Source organism: Acanthopagrus latus, chromosome 6 (genome assembly GCF_904848185.1).
Source record: "Acanthopagrus latus isolate v.2019 chromosome 6, fAcaLat1.1, whole genome shotgun sequence".
Taxonomy (NCBI): Eukaryota; Metazoa; Chordata; class Actinopteri; order Spariformes; family Sparidae; genus Acanthopagrus; species Acanthopagrus latus.
The window spans coordinates 10,084,881-10,107,460 of NC_051044.1; the positions used below are offsets into that span (position 1 = coordinate 10,084,881).

Genomic DNA, 22,580 nt, shown 5'->3' on the forward strand with positions numbered 1-22,580 from the left:
GAAGGTATGACCCACCAGACAGGGATGCCAGAGGCCATCGATGTTTACGCCCCACGCTGTCAGGAGCACCAACCCCTTGTCCACGATGTACGCTTCTTTCTGAGTGGTGATATGGTGTAGTTGCCCTTTAAACATTTCATCATTCCCTGGTAGAAGAGTGCACAAAGGAACATTAAGCACAATGTGCATCACCGTAGATACAACAGTCTCAGGGACGGAGGTTTGAGTACCACTTTTACACCAAAATAAGTGTGAATGCAGGTTTTTTAAATGCAGGTAAATCATTTCTTTCATTCTTGTGACTTGTTGTCATTGCCTGAGTTTGCCTTTCATGCGTGCCAAGCTTGGCGTCACGAACTTGTCAAAAAACCAGTAAACAGTAGAAAGCAGCGGCTCAAACACTTCAGACAACATTAAATGTGTTTTAATCAATAACATTCTACTTGAGATACATAGTTTCCTAGGCCGATAATGGAAGCTGGTGAAGAGTGAGACACCTTGCTTCTCTCTCATCACTGTTAAGAGCAGCAGACAAGCAGGGAAGCCACTAAAGTTGGTACCTTTTGGGATATCTTTCACTTTCAAACTGAGCGCTGACTGAACAACGTTTGAACGCTGCTTGAACAGAAATGAATTGAAACGTACTAACAAGTCAGCATCCTTAAGTCCAACACACGTCACGGCATTGTGTCTGACATGGGGGTGAAAATGATCCCATCCACCCAGGTGTTGTGTTCCTTTCACAGCCGGTCGGAGCTGGAGCCGATAAATACCTGCAGCCAGCCCCGGGTCATCTGTACGAATGCCATTTACATTAAAAACGAAAGCCAGATGTTGGATGGGGTGTGAGAGGGGCGAGAGACCACCCATTCTGCAAAAGATGTTACAGTCAGTCCATTAGAATATGTCTAGAACTGTCTTCCACAATAATGTTCCCGCTGTACAGCTGCCTGAAGAGAATCTGCAAATACGGTCGGTCAGCATCTTTAAATACACTTGAATGAAAACACCAGAGCTCATTATGGCAGTAAGAACCGTCTGTCATTTCACAGAATACATAAAGACAAACGCACATGCTCATAACCCCCCACCCCAAAAAAAATCCTCAAACCTTCTCTGCTTTCCAATCAGAAATACATCTATGTGACCACAGGAGGAGCATAAGCACACATGATACGCATGTTTGCGAGCGTGCATTGCATTTGTAAAAACATACACATACTGTATATGTTGCACATGAGTGCATTGAAAGAACAAGTGATGCTGGGAGATGAGCGAGAGTGACGCCATACACGCTGGCACGTCTTCCTAAAATTCCACTTGTTGTGTCATTGTTTGACAAATTGTTCCACCTATAGTAAACACAGCTCTCTGCAGTTAGGCTCAAAATAGGGCCTTCACACACAATACACCATCTTACACACCATGTTGAACTTTTTTTTTAAAAGGAGTCCTGTTTCTGTTATTGTCCTTCTCCTCTCACTCTTGTATGGTCTCAATTTATGTCTTTTCTTTTTTCTTCCCATAACTCTCATCACAATAAACACTGACATAAAGGCTACATTCTCAATTCATATCATTTTACCCCATGATAATGAGCCACATTTCCACCACCAGACAGACCATCTGTGAATCTCTGATGAGTGTCTTCTGTGAGGCAATGGAGAGCACTGAAATGCTTTAAACTGACAGCATGGGCATCATTATGTCATGTAAACAGGCCTGGCATCAAAGGACCCGAGATCACGCACCCTTGTGGTTCAGCCATGGTCGGAGCAATGAGACTCGGGCTGTGACTGCGCTACTTCGCCGCTCTCGCACTGCGCAGGCCACGCTGGAATACTTTCCACAGTGTGTTACGGCGGAGCCCACATGTTGAGCAGTAATGTCAGAGCTGATCCTCTGACTTGCTGATTAGACCTTCTTTTTTTCCAAGAAGGGCACCGACATTCAAGAACCGCATTGACTAGTCTGAGTCATTTTTATTTATCCATTTATAAATCTACTCTGCGTCATACTTTTTACTCTCCACATGACAACTAATACCCGAAATGGCGAAGCAGATGTGCCTGCACATCGTTCATTTATAGTTCAGGCAACACAAGTCACACAACTGCATGAGTAAGATGTACTTACCTATCGTTTATTCAGACTCATTCAAAACACTAATTTAATAATGATTAAGAAAAGGATAAGGGTAATAATTTTGATTGGGCATATTTGAGCGCACCATGTTAAAGAGAAAAACATCTATCACTTGACAGATTGACCATCTGTGACACTGAAAAAAAATAATAAATTACAGGATGATGTAAGTTAAAAAAAAAAAAAAAAAAGTATTATGCTTTTTGTGTCCTTTAAGTGAAACAGGGCATTTCAGACGGAGGGGGAAACAATCACAAAACTGATTTTTGAGCACTAAAGCATGTAAACTTATCCCAATAACCCAAAGTAAACTAATGCTCCTGGAAATGAGTGTTATGGAAATGAGATTTCTCCTTTAAATATGCATTTGTCATTTATCAAGATAGGAAAGTCAAAGATATCTATGAAGTCAAATTTCTTGTTGCAAAGTGGGAATTAGAGAATCAGAATTCCTTTATCAGTACCACAAAAGGGAACATTTGTTTTTCACAGCAGCCAAAGGACAGATAAATTTAACATTAAACAATAATAATAGTAAAAAATAAACAATACAATAAACAGGTAAGAAATAGAAATATACTGGTATATACATAATGTGTACAGTAACAGTACATAGCTCTCATTTGGATGAGTGTTACTGTGATGACATCATTTCAGTTTGGTGCTGTTGCTCTGACTTCATGTGTGTGCATGAACAGCTCGTCACCAGAATAAATGCTTTTCGAGGATATTTACATACACACTGGACTTGTCTGCTTGAAGAGTGTTTCTTCATGGCATTGCATCATTACACAGTGTTAGCAAACTGGAATTACATTAAGTTCACAAAAGAAAAAAAATTAGAACCCAAGAGAACTATTCACAACTCGTACCCAGGAGAAATCATCCTCTAATGAGGTGTTTACCTCCAGACCTCAAGGAAACACACGGCACGCTGCCAAGATTTTACAAGGCCCAGGGTGTGTTATCGGGCCTGCACTTTCATGTGGAGTTCCGAAAATGTGGAAAGACTGGAACCTGGAAATAATATACACAACAGGTAGATGAGGAGACAGCTGTAGACAAACACACACAAAAAAAACCTTGAATGGACACACATACTGACAAACATCTGACTGCGCGCTGTACACATGCAGAGAGGGAAATGGGATCGGGACCTTTTGATGGACGTCAATGAAAATCAGAGCGGAGGGAGATGAAAAATGACAGAAACAGAGTGCGATTGCTCCGAGTGTAAATGTGACGCGGTTTGGCTGAAGGCCTCTAACACTCTCTTTACTCTGATAGGCTGCAGCCTCAGGGCACGTTACAGTCTCCAGGTGAGGGCCAGATGGATCTAAGCAGTCCACTCTCTCTCTCTCTCTCTCTCTCTCTCTCTCTCTCTCTCTTTCTGTCTCTCTCTCTCTCTCTCTCTCTGTCTCTCTCTCTGGCTCCAGGCTTGATTACAGTCACCACATATCGGCCCGGTGGAGACAAAACAAAGCAAGTGGAAGTACTGTGGGTAGGAGATGGAACAATTTAGTACAATTTACAGTGCTTTGTTTCCATGAGCATGCATGTGTGTGTGTGTGTGTGTGTGTTCCAACAGCGGCTCAGCCTCGGCACACACTCACAAGCTTCACAAACTGTTCATCTTTGCTGCACAGTTTTCTCTTGATGTTCAATATCTATATCAGATTTATCTTGCATATTTTATCTTTGCATACATTTTTGCAAGAGTAAATTCTCGTGCAGCATCTTACTGACAGATGCACATGATGAAAAAAAACATGTAAGCAGCACCTCTAAGCATCCTACAAAATGAAGGTTAATCAGCCCTCCTGATTGTTAACACAGTGCATTTCCAAATGTCATGCATTAGTCAAGTAGGAATATTTAAAAAAAAAAGTCAAGAACATGTTGCTAAACATTTTGCAAACCCATGAGTTTATTCTCAGGTGAACGGTGTCACTTTTGATTATATAGTCTTATATTCTTTAACTGTAGGACTTTTGTTCAAACCCCATGATAACTCGAAAACCAAGCCGGATTTAATCTGATGCTTACAAATACAAATGTCAGCACATGGCTTTAAAGTACCTCTAAATGGAATCACAACAATTAAGTATTAATCCATATTGGAAATAAAATTGCCAGCTATTTTGGTAATCAATCAATTCGGGCAAAAACAATCATAATTCTCTGATTCCTACGCATAAAACTGGGACATTTTCTGATTTCATTACTCCTCTGTGACTGAATGTCTCCAGGTTGTGGATGAGGCAGGATCTTTTTTTTTTTTTTTTAAATTTCATTCATTCATTCATTTTTCTGAAACTGCTATTTCTTGTATAGCAAGCTCTGTCCATTAAAAAAAGTTGCACACTGCACCTTTAACACCGAGTAGCAAATGAAAACAGGTCGTCACAATTAAAAATCAGAACAAGATTCATAAACATGATTGCAAAAACTTCACCTCTTCCACTCATCTTTGTCAGGGAAGAGGTAGAAGTGCGCAGCACTCTGCACCTTTACAAACACACACACGATGAAATAAAACACTAGTGAGGCTCATTTAACTATCACGGGCACTTAGTACCCCCTCTCGCTCTCGTGGAAAGAGTCTTTTAACGCGCTTTGTTCTCGCAACCAATTTAAATTAAGTCAACAAACAAACCATGAATGAAGTAATAACCGACTCAATGTGTTTGAACGGGGCCGCAGTCACCTAATAAGTCTCGCTGTGCAGTAAACACCTGTATGGTTTCTCGCAGATGTCGTCTCTGCAGCTGGGGTTCATTTGATGATTGCAGTCTGGAGGACGCGCATAAACAACAACGAGGCTGATCTGCTGTTCGTGATTTCGAGTCTGTGTCTCCCAGGTCCTGGATCTGTTTACTGCGCCAACATGTTCCCAAAAGGTGAAGGTGTACCTTCCTCCGCCTGCCGTGGGTCGAGTCGATGGTAAGCAGCGACACCTAGTGGACAGAGTGGCTCACATCGTTCCGGCACGTTCCATTAAACTATGGCTACGTTTCACAAAACTGGTAAGTTTTCTCAAAACGCCACAAATCTCTTTCAAAGTGAAACACTGCGCTCATGAATATCTCTCTCAAGGCCTCAATTAAAAAAAAAAAATTGCTCTGATAGATTTGAAACAATTTACTGTATGTTACAACCAGGGCCAAGGGGAAACCCTGGCGCAACATGAGTGTGAGACTCCCTTCCCATCCTCCAAGCTCCAGCAGCAATAGCATGTCTTCAATAGTTTTATTAACAAACATATTTCTCTCAATCACACAATGCTGGCAGTCTGGAACAGCAGAGGAGAGCCCACAGGAACTGGAGAGGAGCCAGCCTTTAAACCCTTGTCTTCCAGGCAGGAACCAATCAGCTCCCAGGGACAACCTACAACCACTCAAACACACCTGCAACCAATCACACACTCATTCTCTCACTCAGGTAAAAAGGGATATTTAAAACAGGCAAACATTTATGACCTCAAGGGTCATAACACAAGCAGTGCCCATGTTAGGGCCTCATGAGTCTTCATTGTGTTCACTGAGGCAGTAGAGACACTGATTCCTTTTGTACGGCAACGATGAAATCAGTGCACAAATACAAAACGGCAATGGCAAAGGGGATACAGTATTTATTTGTTATTGTAATACAGTAAAATGTTCGGCTGACCCACAAAAAGTAAGTAAATAAGAGGGTTTGTTGTGGCGATGTCGTCACTGTGTCCTCCATTGCCTGGAGCAAGGGTACCTGCCTATGGCTGACGGTCAAACACAAGCTGGGTGGAAACTTACGTCATCCCAAACGGCAAAGTATTTGGTTTGGTCTAGTCGATCGGGGGCTTCAACCGATTCCTCTAGCAGCCTCGTGTAGAGACGGACAAACCCAGACAGCACGCTCTGACACACGGGTGAACAAAGGCTGCTAAACAATGAGAATTCAGTTTTGCAAAAATGTGATTCTGAATTGCTGTTTGAGTAAAAAAAAAAAAAAAAGAAAAAAAAGTGCAATTGGGTGAAGAGTTAAGCAGTCTGGAGTTTTGTTTTTATACATGAGGTTTGACCTTTCAGACGTGCTCTCACTTCCAATATTTAAGTCCCTATAATAGATATCCATCATTAGTGAAGAGTGACAGGAAATGGGATGAGAGCGAGAGAGAGAGAGAGAGAGAGAGAGAGAGAGAGAGAGAGGGGCTGTTAAGGAGCCACCTTTTGGATTTGACCCCTCTGCCGCTGGGACGAGGACACAGCCTCTGCACACGGGCCGCACGCTCCACCAACCGAGCTACTGAGGCGCCACAAACACGGCGACTATTTCCTTATTTCCTGCTCCAGTGGAAGAAAATCAATATGTGACCTGCAACTGCAATGCAGATAAACTGTGTATTCGCGGAGCTCACACTCACTGATCCACGACGTTCTGGAAGACGTGCAGTGCGGACAGCTGCTTTTTGTACACAAGGAGAGGAGGCGGCCTGATGGTGATTACTACAATGATGATGCAGATGATGATGATGACAGTGATGATGATGATGATAATGACGACTTTAAGAACAAGAGATGGAGACATTGATGTGATGATACTGGCTGACCACTGGATGGCAGCATTGGCGTGGTGTCCGATTTCCAGAGGCTCATGTCGGTGCCTGCGTGTGTCTGCAAAGAAAGATCCTGTGTTGCAGCGTTCATGGGAGATGACAACCATGTAATAAAATGCACCCGCAACACTTGTATTAGCATCTTTTATGCACAGTGTTTACTGGGCAGAAGACAGAAAATACAGTTTCTATCTCAAAGTAAAATTCTGTCAACAACTGAAATTGAAGTTATGAATTTTGTCTCAAACTTTTAAGCCCTAAGGGTTATACACGTGTGTGTGTGTGTGTGTGAGACACTCACACACCAGCACAGCAGCACCGCCGCCTTGGCTCTTGAAAGACTTGCACATTAAAAGCACCTAATTAAAGCCAACTTTTAGAAGTGTCAGGACAAATATTTGTATGGCGATTTTGCTGTGACTGGCTTCTAATTTTCAAAGCATCAACACCTGAGCCCAGATGGTGTTTTTTTTTTCTTCATACCATCTGTGAGAGTAAAGTGTAAAAAGATGATCGATATCAGTGGCTACAACACTACCCTGCCTCCAGATGGCACGATCGTTAAGTTCTCTGAAGACTGTTGTCTGGAGTCCAATCCTTTCAGCTCCAAATGTTAAGAGGCAAAAAAAAAAGAAAAAAGAAAAAAAAAGAAAGAATCACGTGTATGCCAAGGCAAACTCGTAACGCTTTCAGAACGCTCGTGAGGAAGGTAGAAGAGGTTGCGGGTATTCAAGAGCCTCTCGGGGTTGAGAATACACGTTACCATCCCATATTCCACAGCCTATATTTGGCAGTGTCTGCAGTGCAGTTTAGAATACATGGTTGTTCAGATGGTGTGCACCATATGTTACAATCTGTAAGACACAGCTGAGGCAACCGCTTGTGTGCTTGTGTGATGTCGGCTGTGACAATGCCACGCGTCAATCCGGAACTTGCTATTTTTCCGGAGAAACTGTTCAGTAAATGAATCGTTTAGCGCTTTTTTTTTTCTTCTTTACTTTGTTAAGAAACTGGTGGAGTTTGCAGAGTCACAACTTTTTGCAGGTTAACTACACCGAGAATAATGAAGTGGCAACGTGCGTATCTGTGGAGCTCGGTGTGTGTGTGTGTGTGTGTGCTCTCCAGCCCCCTCGTCAGTGTGTGTCCTGGATTCTGCATGTTGTCTCTCGAGTATTCTTCGAGGCTGATATAACAAAAAGCGATGAGAGTCTAAATCCATATCACACACACCACGTGTTTTATGTTTTATTTCTATGAAACCAAATCACTCCCGTTCTGGAGAAACCGTTTTCATAACACTTTGTCTTAGACAAGTAAAATCAATTGCTCATCTGGACATAACAGGTTGGCTTTTGTATCACAGCAACGAATGGTGACAAAAAAGAAAGGAAAAAAAAGGCAGCCTTTCAAAGAAAACGCATAGTCTTGATTTTCTTTTCTTTTTTTACATCCCAAGGATTGTAACGTGTTTTTTTTTTTTTTTTTGACAAGGTACGTGTTTTCCTCTCCTGTCAAGACAGCAGCCAAACTCTCAGGATGAACTGTCAGCTCCATATTGTAACACGAGCCAGGGAGACTGGCAAACGAACAGGTGGGGTTGTCATATGTTTGTGAAGGAGTCTGCTAAATGTTCCCTCCAATTAACAAACAGCTCAGACGCTTTCCCTCTCAGAGATTCTCTCTCTCTCTTTCTTCACAGTTGTCGCTCGCTCCATTTGGGAGAGACACACAAATCGTTACATGTCTCTCTGGCTCGGCCGAGATGCGGCAGATTGAAACACATTTAGCCGTGGAGCTGGAAGAGTGGTGGCACGCTACCAGCGACTGCGTTGGCTGATGGGGAAACTGAAGTGCTTGCAAAAATGTTCTGCTATGCTAGCGTCGTGATCCTGCTTTGAAAAAAAAGAAGAAGAAGAAGAAGAAGAAGAAAAATCAAATGCTGAGATATCTGCAGAAGTCAGTATTGCGACTGCAGGTGACTGAGAGGCATGCAACTGGTTCCGTGCAACAGTCTGCCAATTAAGTTTGTGGATTCCCTCAGGGAATGCATTATAGATACAGAATGCATAATGGGATAGTTCAACAGTGACGCCGCATGTAACCAGCGACGTTTGCAGCTTTGAGGGACTGTGAGGCTAGTGTGTAATTAACCTGTGGTAAGTACTACAGTGTACTGTGAGTACTTTGAACACATTAGTGGAGGAGAGAGAAGTGTCTGCTTGGTACTTAAACAGGTAGCTCACCACAGTGGGAGCACTGACTTTGCTCGAAACAATGTAAAAAGGGGGTAATTAATTGGCCAGCCGTGGCCATCAGGTGCTGTGGCAACAATCTCTGAGGATTTGAGAGTAGAAAAGAAAAGGCTACTGCCTAGTTTAAATGGCTCATTGGGTTTTTTTCCCTGACAACGTTTAACGATGGGTTACCAGAGCAGCTTTTAAGTCTGAGGAGGAAACTCTGAGTCAGATCTTGAGGCTTTCAGATTAACAACATGTCTACCACGGGAGCTGTTTATGTCTATTTAACGTGCGTCTGCCATAACAGATATGCTCTTTTTTTCTGTTGTTTTGCCTGGACTGCTACAGTCGACAGCTGTTGGAGTTTCCCCATTGGCCGGAAACTCCAATTGGCGAGGCTAGTCCTGAATGGCATCCTCAGGAACCAAAAAGGCCATGAAGGAACACGAACAGGTCACGTGAATATGAGCAGAACTGAACGCGTCAATTCACGGGCAGGCAGCATTTCTCTCTGCAGGTGAAATGTTCATAAACCTTTTTTTCCATTATACCTGAGATAAAAGAATAAGCACGCTGTACACATTTGATCGATATCTTGTCTTCGTTAATCCAAGTTTACATGTGTCTTGCTGTTACCTGTACCTGGTACCTCCTTCCATACTACAGGGGCCTTAGAAACAATAACATGTTGACATAGAGACATCGAAAGAATTGCACCTTATATATGATCTTCACCACTTCCACTCACCTACAATGCAGGACTGAATTCCTTCCCCAGTCAGCTTCACAACAGTTCATACCAGAGCTCATGTAGCTCTAGCAACCAACATCAAGGCTGGTTGGGTCAACAACCCACAAGTGAACCCAGCAACTCTGGAACTCAGATCTCATACGTGTCCTTAACAACTCTGTTAGGACACTCCTCTGCAACTCCCCTCCAGTTAGTTGTGAGTGAAGAAGCCTCTTGGATGAGAGGTGAAACTGAAACAGGCCCAGCTGCCTCCGATACAGCACTTACAACTACCAGGCCCTGGATGACTGAGAACCAGAACCAGCTCTGAGATCATTTTGATGGTACATTGCCTTGTAACAGGGTGAATGATGTCTCTGTCTCAGCCTCTTCGTCCCCCTATCACCTGTTTCTGCTCTATAACTTCAGAGAGAGGGAAGGATCACAGCGTTACATACATGTTTACTTCAAACATGTTTTCAAGACGTAACATTGTTTAATGTTATAATGTTAATGTTTCTATATGTTGATTTAACCTACATTATTATTATTATTATTATTATTATTATTATTATTAGTATTAGTATTATTATTATTAACTACTATCTTGTGACAAATGTACTTACTGTAAGTGTGATTATTATTCATCCCACCACGTATATATTGTTACACACCAATTATATTATCTTTGATCTCAGTTTTGACCTCCTTTATTGTAAATTGCTGCTATATAAATAAGATTGACTTGACTTAATCAGCTTAAATTACATATTTTTACACACCAAATATATAGTGTTTTCTTTCAATATGCATTCTCCAATAAAAACAAATCAAAACATTCAGTACTTTCAAATTTACATACCATATGTCATGGTTACATGGTTACATAACATATGGTATGGCTAATTAACTATGGTATGGCTAATTAACTATGGTATGGCTAATTAACCCTATTTGTACTCTATCTGTATTTAAGCTTATGAGAAAATGACCCTACTTCTCACCTGATTTATCAGTAAACCATTTCCAAATGAGTTCATGGTCTCATCATTAGTTTTAAGGTGACTTACTTATTATGGTCTCCTTTAGAGTAAAATGGGGTTTGCTTAACGGTGAGGCTTACTTGTGATTGTCAGGTCACTACCATGGCCTTTCAAATTCTCAGTCAGATCTGATCCGTATATCCTTCTTCTACGCTCTTTTTACAAATAGGCTTCTGGCTTCACCAAAAGAAGACGGTGATAGCCGTAATGACAGAGTCACAAAGATTACATACATAAAGACGTGATGACTTTCCTCAAGTGACTGACCACGTGAATATGCAGCAGGTAAACACAATGGATATCTGTATTATCTGTGTGGGCAGAGATGTAAATGTTAAGTGACGCAGGAGCTCCTGTATCTGGATGTGCCTGGAAATGTTGTACATCTCAACTGGATTGGATTTAATCCAACTTCATGTTACACAGGCGGCACACTTCCTCTCCCTTCTTTACATTTGTGAAAGGAGCAAAGCAGCCGTGCGTTTGGGGGGGGGGGGGGTTGGGCTATCGCGTTCTTTTCTGGAGACACACCTGCCATGTCGTAAGCGGGGTGAATGAGCGATGACGCTGGCTGGATGAATGGAGACGGCGCGGGACCCTTCAATGGGAAATTTGATGGCTAGAAGAGTAACACAGCCAAAATCTCATCATCACACTCTCAGCCTCCCTTTTTCTTTCTTTTCACTCTTTTGTCCCTCTCGCGCAAGCTCATACACACAAACACATTTCAATCACACCGAGGCATGACAGCAGATCAGTGTGAGCATTCTCAACCTCATAAATGGAAATGACTCATATGTCATTCAACTATCAGGGTGGCATTTCTCTTTCTTTCACTCAGGGGGGAATGAACTCCATTTGTCTGAGGACCCAGCATCCAGATAGCTCTCAGTCCGAAAGCCCGGCACCTGGAGAATATATTTTGTGTCTGTGATAAGGCGCGAAACCATTTTTTTGTTTGTTTGTGACTTCTCTTTTTTTTTACCCCGTCTTTGACATTTATGTCCGATACAGTGTTCCTAAATGATTTCTTATTTTCGTTCCCATTTTTTTTTTTAGCAGACAATACCGCACCCTTCTAATTGATATGTCCAGTGAGAGAGATAGTCTGGGCCCCTTGAAACAAATCCTCTAAGTGAAAAAGATAAAATTGCACACATCCATTTTCCTCCCCTCTCCTGCCGAATGTCTGTCGAGCTGTCTGATGGCAACCAGAGAACTCTTGTAACCCATAGCTTATTCATGCACTCTAACACCTCAGAGAGCTGTACAAGAATAACAGATCAGATTCTCCTTGAGTCAGGTATAATGTAGCCTTACAGCCTAAAAGCTGCAGCTTTGAAAAGGGGTCCTTTCGCTGCTCTCCAACATCCCCAGTCCTCTTCCAAAAAAAAAAAAAAAAAAAAAAAGAAAATCAATTATCTCTCTGAAACCCCATTGCCTCGGCCCCTACCTGGCTGCCAGATCCCATATGGTAATGTAGATAGCAGGGGGATCACATTACTGAAAAGCTTAAGAAGTGAGAGATCCCCCCGGCTGATTCCGTTGCGCTAAGTCCCTTGACGCTGTTCAGTACTTCGGGAGGGTCGGCTCTGTGCCATTGTTCGTTGAATGGGGAAGTTAACCGACATCGCCTGGCCCTGATGGGGATTGTTATTTCAAATCTCTGCTAAACTGAGGATTGGGAATTCCGCTATCTGCCTTCTTCCCCTTTGTGATGTGATGAGCTCCATCTTGGGCCTTTTACGAGAATAATTTGACAGGGGGAATTCATGGTAGAGAGAGAGGGAAAGAGTCCTCTGCACCAGCCCATTGTGACAGTTTCCTGAGTAACGGAGTCCGCAACGTCTTTCATGGTGTGTTATTTTGGCACAGTTGCTCAGCTCTCACCAGAGACACCAGCTGATGTTGCCACTTAGACAGGGGACTACTGAGACTCCTCGCTAAGCTGTTAAATTTGAACGGGTTTGTAAGTCTGAAGGCAAAAGCGATATTGAAGTGAAGGAGAACTGAAGCCCTGGAGTGTAGGTGCCTGCCTTAGTGCTCAAGTAAACTGTATGCTGTTGGAATCTTTAATGCATGCCACGTACAGAAGAGAGAACTGGAATCAGGCCAAGGCATATTACTTAAAAGAGACAGTTTAGTATAGAATTTAAATCCAACCTTGGCATGGGTGCAACAGCCCAGTTCCCCCAAGGAATGATGTTGGATAATGATGCACTAACATTTTCTTCTTTAAGAACTGTAACCACAGTCCTTCTCTATCCATTTCATAGGATTTTAGTGGCTTTACATCAAGAATATTGTAGAAAAGGAATATAAAATTCATATTATGTTTTAATCGGAGGACACTTTCTTGTCACCTTGGAATGAGCCTTGAACATCTACTGATGGAACTGTTTCTCTTTCAAGGTCGCCCATGGATCCAATAAGGAAAAATCTGGATAGTTGGTGTGAGTGCATAAAATAAATGCAGCACAATGCAAAATCAATGTCCCACAAGTCTAAATATTATTTTAAACATTCCTGTCCAGGTGCACAATTTATATCATTAAGACAAGATGAGATATCAAAACCATGTATGGTTGATAACAATGTTACAGCACAAACACTGTTAACATTGGCAACCATACATGGTTTTGTGTGTGTGTGTGTGTGTGTGTGTGTGTGTGTGTGTATGTATGTGTGTGTATATATATATATATATATATATATATATATATATATATATATATATATATATATACACCTGCCAATGTGTGTGTTTGTGTGTATCAATCATAATGGAATTCCTGACCAGCACTTATACATCTACTTCACATTTTGTTCAAAGAATTAGAAAGCTGAAAGAGCTGTCTGAAAGAGCTGTCTGAAAGAGCAGGCTCCATCTCAGAACAAATGACAGAGAATAAAAAGATACATAATAAGCCCGGGATGCAAAGAGAAGACCCTTCAGGCCATTTAGAAAATATTAAGGAGGCTGCAAGAGCAAAAAAAAAGAAAAAAACGAAAGGAGACTGAGAGAAAGACCATCGTGAATTTAATGAAAAGACATTTATGAGAATGAGCCAAGACAGTCAAGAGCAGCCTGACAACATATCATGTCAGCGTGTAATGTGTACAACACTGAAAAACACTCTCAGGATACCATTTATTTGGCAGAAGAGCAACAACAGACATCACAGCACGTCCAGAGAAGTTGTGACGTGCGTCTATACATATAATTATATTGTGCATTTTTCATTTAATGGCCAATTTAAGCCCCTGATGGACTTTGACACCCATCCTATGATACTTATTGGGCATCCTGTGGTAATTACATCTCAGTAGAGTCTTGACATATGCTGTGACAGAAGAGGAGAGAAGAGAAGCGGTCTGGCAGGTAGAATAGCTCCATGATTGCACAGAAGATACATCTGACACTTTAAATGCACACTTACACATAAAAGCCAGTTTTGATCCGCTGAAAAGGTGCCAGTTGGAGGAGAAAGAGGGGACTTCATCTTAGATTATAAGACTGGAAAATAAGACTGATGATGGAAATGTACAACTGTAGGACTTTTTTCATATGGAGCTTATAGCCTGTAGATGGATGTGATGCATAGCAGAGTAGACGCCACCGAAATCGATGATATGAATACAGTGAGGTGGGAAAAACAATAAGGTGGAGGTAGAATTTAATCGGAGCGACACGAGGGCCGCCATCATCCCATTATGCCGATATTCAGAAGGTTGAGAGAAAGAGGGTAGCGTAATTGATAGCAGCGAATTGAGTTCATCGACACGCAGAGTCAACATTGCCACTCATAAGGATCATTAATGTCTCTGTTGTGAAAACAAGCCCTCAAAATACCTATTATTATTATTATTGATTAGGTTCATGAATAGTCATTAGCTCTGTGTGTTAATTAGTGACACTTTGATGGACAATATGAATTAAAAAAAATCAAAACAGAAGAGCAAATTGAAACAAACTTTTTCTTCTGTGTAGTCTTGTGAATTCTGAAGGTTTCGGGAGCACAAGGTGAGGAGGCAAACAAATCAAAAAGGAACAGGTAGAGAAAAAAAGAGAAAAATTTAATGTGAGATGTTCCTCTGGAAAATAACATAAAAAAGAATTTGCAACACAATCTCCAGAATGAGGGTTGTATTGATGTGTTGAAAAGCTACATTTCTTAAATTTTGTTTCAATTTTCTATTTTTCTGCTGTGACAGGTGCAAAAAACAAATTGGTTGGGATAGGAAAAGATTGTACTAGAGCTTTTTTTTCCCACTTTTGCCACAAACAAAGCTGAAAAATGTAAAAAAGTAAAAAAAAAAAAAAAGAAAAAAAAAACTGTTTTATTGCCACAAAGACGGCTAGATAAGGTCAAGATGTCTCCCTAAAAAAATATCCAGTGCTTTTCGCCCATATAAATGTTGAAAACCTGCCAACAGTAATTAAATGTATTTTTGGGGGGGCTTTTAGTGTTAAGTGCTCTGCTTCCATTATGTTTGAGAGAATGCTCTCTCAATAACTCCAGAACTCAGCAATTGTACTTTTGATTTTGGGGACAAGTGTGATGTTAAATGTACAGTAGTTCCCAAATAAAAAAAATAAAAAAAAAACTTTTCTCCCCCCTTCCATCTGGCAGAAGGTACTGTAGCATATGGTCTGTCACTACCAGACTACAAAACAGCATCATCCCCCAGGCCATACGACTCCTCAATACTCAGTGACTGAACTGATCACCTCTGTTGCCCTTTTGTATGCTGTCCTATGTCACTGTTTTGTATTTGTCTGATGCATTATTGCACCTCATGTAAATGATAATAATGATAAAAAAACATTTGGTATTGTTGTTGTTGTTCTATGTAGCTGTTGTTTGTCTGCACTGTTTGTTTCTTGGGAAACGTTATTTCATTGCACCGTGTACTGTGTCTATGGCTGGAATGACAATAAACCCCTGTTGAATCTTGAAATAATTTCCTAATATGTTATTATGCCATTTCAGTGTCCATGCACTGACCATGAACATGTGGATAAACAATTGCAATGGCTTGGAAAAAAGTATTTTGTTAGCCCCGAGGTTATGTGCCCTCCGAACAACACAGGCAGCACACAATGCAAACTGAATATTAGAACGCAAATATGCTGCTGATGGTATTATGGCACACTGCTGTGCCTGCAGGTCGCCACCTGTCTGGATGTAGGTGGGCATTAATGATGTTTATATCAGCATTGTTATCATCACCATCCTCCTCTCTTTTCTCTGAGAAACTGTTTCAGTATCACAGTAATAAGAAACGTTGTGAAGTTCAAGTCTCTGCCGAAGTAAATATAATCAGTGGCCCATGACATCACTCCCTGTTTCTTCACCTGCTTTGTCTGCCACACAATCACCACAACTGTCTGATGGGAAAACAGTAATTATTCATCACCTGTGGGCAGAGCATTACTTTTCTTTTCCAAATGAATGATTCATCCTTTGCTTATTATGTTCAAACTTTGCAACTCTCTCAGGAAAGGTTACACACATGTTCTAAGTAGCGCATTTGTGTCAGCCATTTTCAGAAAATATCCTAATGGTGCAAATGTTGGACGACTTCTAGCTGTGATGAAAAAGCGGCACGGGTCTGACAACAGCGATGAACACTGGATACAGCTTTTCAGCCCCAAAGCCACTCCTCGGCCACTCCTCGGCAGTTAACATGTGTGCTTACCACTGATATCTTCCCATTTGTACATGTCATGTGTTATGTAGATAGATAGATATACTTTATGTCTGTACCATACTGACATGTCTATCAAAACATGTCAAATTTGTTCACATTATGTGGTCATGACCTGAATTCATATTGCAAGGTGGAGGAGTTGTGACCACAGTTTAAGCCTGCATTCAATATATTTAAACCAATGGATATATTTTGGGGAGACCTTGGGACATTTTCAATCAGTGGTTGTGGAGACAGAAAACAGCTATTTTTAATGGGAAATCAGACCAATTCCAACATTGGGTGTGGTGACCAAAGAGGGAATTTAAGCCAAAAGATGATATCTTCCTAACCCTAACCAAGCAAGTATTATGCCTAATGCTCACAACATAACATTGACAACTGCACCTAAAGAAAGGAAAATTGGTTTGCATATGCAAACATGAGCAGCATTTATTCTGGCAATTAGGTCCAGTGTGAAACCAAAATCAATGTGTCAGCTATTTTAGCTTACACAGTTACATACATAACATAAATTACATTAGTAACTTAAGCATGTTTGTAATGTCCATTTTTGACCCAAGCCACAATATTTTCCTAAACCTAACCAAGCCATGGCGTGCCGCAGTTCAAGAAAAAAAAAAGAGGAAAAGAACTGTACTCTACGTCTGACCCAAAGAAAGATGTCACCCAAAATCTTAAAAGATTAAGCTGCAGTTACAGTAAAAATGTGTCTTTCTTAACAGAACAGAGCACTGTGCCATAAAATAAAAAAGGCAGCTCAAAGAATACGTGATGGAAATGAGCAGCATACTTTTCCTGTCGCCTTAAATAGCAAAAAAGCTATTGATGTCACCTCATACCACAGAAATGTCACTGCCTCCTCCCGGAGCACCAAATGTGCAGCGTGCAATGTGACATTTTCTCATCGGGGCTGTCATATCAAATATCTACGAGTTGAATTATCTCACGCGTAATTCCTCACGTGGTCAGTGTAAATACTCAGCCTTCTACCATCCATAGCCCTCAGCAATTAAAACTGACATAGAGATCACACCTTTGTGGTGGGGGCGTTGGAGCTATACGGGGGAGAACATAGATCACCTCTTTTTAATAATTCATCTGATGAATAATGGAATATGCATAATCACTTAATAAAGTAGATATTCATGAGCTCAATTCGCCTCTGTCTTTTTCTGCTTGCCACCTGACAGTGAGATGTGTTTTCTTGTATCACGGCAAAGTGTACAGATATCAAAGCTGGATCAGAAATGAAGCTCCTAGTGAGCGCTCGATGACTGGATAATACCTGCTTTTCCCCTCCACCACGTAGCCGAACTAATGCACAAACACAGGCAGCGTGTACCCACCGTAAGCCTCTCTCCCTTTTTTTAAATCTGGTTTGACAATATATAGATCGTCTTCCGCGATATGCAGATGCATTACGTGTAGGAGGATTCACTTTGTGAGATTATTGAAATATTTCATGGTCGGCTGGTTTGGTTCACTGCACATGTAAGCAGCTGAAAATCACCACATTTAAATGCAGGTTTCAAGGGAGTATGAGGCAGAATGATGATGGGCACATTTCTGAGAAAAAAGAAGTGGTGCGAAGGAAGCCAAATTAATGCAGCTGTAATAATGCAAAATGTGCCTCTCTCTACAGTCTGTAAATTAGTCTTCAAAGCCAAAAAGGTCCAAGTCTGTAATTTATTTCATTACAGAGACAGTCAAAGATATTTAACCTGTGAATCATTTAACAGCACTGCTACACGATTCAAAGACATTTTTGAAAAGGGTTGCGAACGATGTTTCTGCTTCACAAGAATGCGAGGGAAAAGCCAAAACCATAAATCAAATGTCCTACATGTACTTTACATAGGAGGGGGTCAGCTTTATTCACAAATCAACACGGAGGCATACATGGCTATATATCGGCAATGCCTTGTGTAAGTGGCCCCATTGGGACCTGCAGGGATGGGTGGTGTATGTGTGTACGTTACGTATGCGCCTGTGCAGGAGATGGACAAAATAACCCAAAGACCTTACAGTATACACAGTAATATACATTTACATTTTAGGGCATTTATCAGATGGTTTTTTGTCCAAAGCGACTTACAGTAATTCATACATACATTCACACGCCGATGGCGGTGGCTGCCATGTAGGTGCCGACCAGCACATGAGGAGCAGTTTGGGGTTCAGTATCTTGCCCAAGGACACTTCAACATTCAGACCAGGGGAATCAAAACAGGCCACCCTGATGATGCTGACGCTTTCACTGACATTTATGGCCATTTGAATGTTTAAAAGCTGGGATACAAACCTTGAATGGTATGTTGGGAGATTTCAGACTATTTGTCGTGATGGAAGGCCTCCAGGTGACAACTGATGGAGGAGGTAGAGGTCCTCTACAGGCTGGTGATTTGGGAGGCTGCAGAAGGTTTCAGTAATGTTGATGTTTTTGACAACACGTATGTGAACGGGGGTGTTTTCACCTGGGGACCAGAGAAAATTACGAGAGAGTGTTGTTTAACAGCTGGCAGCGTACTTTGTGGGTTGAATGTATCCACCGGCCTTTTTCAAAAAACTCTTTGGATGAGGGAAAAAATAAGTTGTGACAGTCTCGCTGCACTCATTTTTGAGTTCTTTATGAAGAGTATTGCTTCCTGAGCAGCTGGCCTTGGTGCAAGAAGCATCGAAAAATCATCCCTGCAACCTTTATAATACTCAGAATGTTTATTCTTTTTTTATCTGTGAAAGAATCAGTGCTATTTTCTGTCGTGTGTTCATTTATGGACTTTCAGTTGTGCGGTATAAGGAATCAAGTTTCTTCACTCAAAGCTGACAGAAGCGCCTAGATTTTTTTTTTTTTTTTTGAGATATAAATCACAATAAGTTGACAGCCAGGCCTGCTGTCTCAGTCTCTACAGCTTTGAAGTAATTTTCCTTTGTTTGTCCGTGTATTTGCATTGGTCTGTGCGAATGTGCATGTGAGTCTGTTTATAACTAGAGCAATCTAAGCTTATGTGTGCAGCGGCGGGGGCCAGGCGGCGCACTCGCTTAGAGACCGCCTTTGGGAGCAGCAGTCTCCCTGATGGATGGCCTACCCATCGCACAACGCGCACCCCCATGTAATACCACCAACCCAGCTGCTTCGCACGCATGTTCCATTGGGCCTCTCCGGCTCAAGGCACATCCTCAACTCTAAACCTGGGACGATGCCACATCTAGTTTGGATAAAGATAACGTCTTTACTGCAGCAGAGGTAATAGAAATAACACGATTCCTGCTGAAATGCATAATCTTACACCTGATGAAAGCATAAACTTCCGACCTTAACAAATGAAAGAGGAAAATCCCCATGTAAACCTAAACAGTATGATGCTTTTCCCATCTGAACAAGGTAATGTAGAATTCATGCGTGTTGACAGCTGGCAGCACTTGGGTGCTTGTGCAATGTGGTGTGCGTACCCTCAATCCTAACTAGGACAACAATATTTCTATGAAACAGTGGCAGTAACCCATCCACCTACCTCTTCTCATGTATATGTCTGTATTGCTACTGTGTGTGTGTGTGTGTGTGTGTGTGTGTGTGCTCCTGAACAGAGGCTAAACCTATATAAAGTGATCTCTTGCACTTGCCTGCACAAGAGATACTATGAATGAACACAGGGAAGTCAAGGTTAGAGAAGCAGATTACAGAACTCCACCGTCAACAAAGTCGTAAAATAATCCCGCTTGTGTTTTCGGCAGCGTTTGCCGCATGGTTATCGTATTGCATTGGATTTCAACTACAACACCTTAATTGTTTGCTCTCTCAACATTGTGAAAACTTACTAATGACTGGCAGTCACTGAAAGGAAATGATGAGCCATGCAGATGGTACAAAAGGTGCCACGGTAATCAATTTGCAGCAGACAGGAGACCTGTTAATTACTGAAATCATTGGCATAATTTTCACACACTCTGTTGAAGGATTAAGCCTTTAATTATCCCTTTTTCCAAATTTTTAAATACGAAATAGCCGACAGTCAACAAAATGCAATTATGTTGCTCACTGAGCGAAAGATGCATTGTCTGCACGATACACCACCGGACACAACACCCATAACTGTTTACACATGCACTGTGCATTTTCTAGCAAACATGTGTCACTCCCGTTCTTATTACTTACTGTATTAACAGTTTTTTCCTCCATGTTTCTGTGTTTGTTTTCATTTCTATCAAATTTTTGGAGGACAGCTTCTGGCCACAATGTAGATGCTGGTCAGCTGGCTCTTAGTATCAGATGTCTAAGGCTTGGGACATAAACACATGGACGCACACAACTAGACTCAACAAATGCTGGATGCAAGTGTCACATCATCAAGATGTTTGTTTGAATCTGATGTCATAAGATTGGTGCACGTGGATACAAAATAACGTTTCAACACCACGTGCATCTTCAGAAACAAACAATACTGAGACTTACATCCTCTTAATTAACCTCCCCTAATTAGAACCTAATCCAGCACAGGCTGGAGAAAGAGGGAGGGAGCAATCAATTAGAAAGTAGAAGGATAGGCTCCCAGAATGACCACCAGAGTAGCTTTGAGATATGAAGCTGAAGTCTCAGAATAAAGAGGCACTTGTCAGTCATTTGTGGAGAACAGCAATGTGCTTATTGGACACTTACAGTTTACCATACTAATAGGCCATTCAACCATCCATCTTACGGTCCTTGGATTGACTCCAACACAATAAAAAAACAACAACTACTGCATTTTGTTCAGAAGGGTTCGTGTTATATTAAGGGTAATATGTGGGGGAAACAAGAGAGCAAGAGAGCAGGGAAGGTGCTGATAGGCTGGGAAGAACACTGGGAGCAGGGCTGGACTGATAAAGGTGAGGCAGGGCAGGTGTGGAGGGAAAGCAGACTGGGGAGGAGCACAGGAATGTTTGAAGTAAACAACCCAGAAAAAAAAAACACAAAAAAACATAAAACACAAATAAAAGGAGACAGAACCGTAGGCAGACCCATGGTATTACTTCTGCAGAATGTAAGTGTCGATAACCCTGCTATCCAGACTTTTACGTTTTGTTTTTCCCAGTACCCTGTAGGTTCCCAATATTTACAAAAATAATGTATTTCTCCTTCTGCCAAAAAAAAACACCCTCTTGTTACTCCACTGTTCCCCAAAGCTTAATTATCCTCCACTGTGACTACATTTAGGTACCGTTAGGAACTGGTAATATTGTATTTGCACCACATTCATGCTTTTAACATAATTACAGGAAATCAGGGTCAGTATTGAAAAAACAAATAAAGAAAATGTTATTTTCCCAGTACTTCCCAGTACTATCAAATACACAAGTGATGTTGCATTTTGATTCAGCAAGCAAGGATGGTGTCAGCTGCACTCACTGTGAATAATGTGTGTTATACCTTTACCTTTACATAACTATGATTGACAACAAAATCTGTCGCTGACAAATTCACCTTGTATACATGTAATTTGCGGCGGCGAAAGGCGAGTTTACAGCAGCATTTTTATATCCACACAACAGCCAACTCTTGAAAGATCCACCGAGATGCGGCACACAGGACGACCATGAGTGACATGAAGGCAGGTGGACGAGGGTCAAGACATACAGGCTACCGGTGGTGGATGAGTGGATATTGCACATAGCAGTTAAAAGGAATTTGCTGTAGTGAATGTGTATAATTTGCTGTTTTGAGGGGCGGAAAAACAAAAAAAATTACACTGTATCTTAGATGTACTTGAGATTGACAAATGAAATGTGCAGAAAGGTATGTCCTTTAAAATGTTCTAATTCATTTCAAGCTGGATTCAAAGATGCCGTACTGTTATGTTTCATTACGGTGTTGCCTGATGGTACAATAAGCTTCCTGGTCAAGGGCAGCAGCGGTGACATAAGTATGCCCCTCTCCACAGCTTTATGCTAATCTCGTCTCCACGTTGGAGTGATTTAATAAGTTGATGAATATCCTTTTGATCCCTTTTTCTTTATTGTGATGCTATTCTTAAGCTTGTTTTCCATAACGTTGAGTTAGTGCATCACTTGACTTTCAAGGATACTGCCACTGAGAGGCCAGATGTAAGATACTAACAATCCAAGCATTACTCGCTGTG

General features: G+C 41.4%; 2 long non-coding RNA genes across 4 annotated transcripts; one reads left to right on the forward strand and one right to left on the reverse strand.

Annotated features, from left to right (window-relative positions):
• Positions 1-416: 416 nt before the first annotated feature.
• On the reverse strand, positions 417-5,560 carry LOC119021325. Of its 3 annotated transcripts, none has more exons than XR_005075525.1 (3): positions 4,881-5,560; positions 3,018-3,162; positions 417-871 (listed from the first exon to the last, which is right to left on the reverse strand). It is a non-coding gene; the product is annotated as an uncharacterized LOC119021325 (long non-coding RNA). The 3 variants fall into 3 exon arrangements; XR_005075524.1 differs by having other exon boundaries at positions 3,051-3,162; positions 4,853-5,560; XR_005075523.1 differs by having other exon boundaries at positions 4,853-5,560.
• Positions 5,561-7,642: 2,082 nt separating this feature from the next.
• On the forward strand, positions 7,643-13,241 carry LOC119021395. Its single transcript, XR_005075551.1, has 3 exons — positions 7,643-10,050; positions 10,919-11,034; positions 13,162-13,241. It is a non-coding gene; the product is annotated as an uncharacterized LOC119021395 (long non-coding RNA).
• The last annotated feature ends 9,339 nt before the right edge of the window (positions 13,242-22,580 follow it).